Source organism: Tasmannia lanceolata, unplaced genomic scaffold (genome assembly GCF_043159265.1).
Source record: "Tasmannia lanceolata isolate RefF3 unplaced genomic scaffold, GAP_Taslan_0.1 ptg000008l, whole genome shotgun sequence".
NCBI classification, from domain to species: Eukaryota; Viridiplantae; Streptophyta; class Magnoliopsida; order Canellales; family Winteraceae; genus Tasmannia; species Tasmannia lanceolata.
In genome coordinates, this window is record NW_027518685.1 from 66,641,378 (window position 1) to 66,642,166 (window position 789).

Below are 789 nucleotides of genomic sequence, written 5' to 3' on the forward strand. Positions count from 1 at the left end.
TCCGGAGTCCGGCTGGAAGTTGAGTCCGGCTGGAAGTTGAGTCCGGAGATCCAGTCCGGAGTCCGGCTGGGAGTTGAGTCCGGAGATCCAGTCCGGAGTCCGGCTGGAAGTTGAGTCCGGAGATCCAGTCCGGAGTCCGGCTGGAAGTTGAGTCCGGTTCAAGCCAGACTGTTTTTGTCGTCTTGCGGCCAGTCCGGTTCGGACCGGACTGATTTTTGTCGTTTTGTTGAAACGCGTTATATCCAGTTCGGCTTTTACCGGACTGATTTTTGTCGTCTTGCGGCCAGTCCGGTTCGGACCAGACTGATTTTTGTCGTTTTGTTGAAACGCGTTATATCCAGTTCGGCTTTTGCCGGACTTATTTTTGTCGTCTTGCGGCCAGTCCGGTTCGGACCGGACTGATTTTTGTCGTTTTGTTGAAACGCGTTATATCCAGTTCGGCTTTTACCGGACTGATTTTTGTCGTCTTGCGGCCAGTCCGGTTCGGACCAGACTGATTTTTGTCGTTTTGTTGAAACGCGTTATATCCAGTTCGGCTTTTGCCGGACTGATTTTTGTCGTCTTGCGGCCAGTCCGGTTCGGACCGGACTGATTTTTGTCGTCTTGCGGCCAGTCCGGTTCGGACCGGACTGATCTTTGTCGTTTTGTTGAAACGCGTCATATCCAGTTCGGCTTTTGCCGGACTGATTTTTGTCGTCTTGCGGCCAGTCCGATTCGACCCGGACTGATTTTTGTCGTTTTGTTGAAACGCGTATATCCAGTTCGGCTTTAAAGATCCAGTACGGAGTG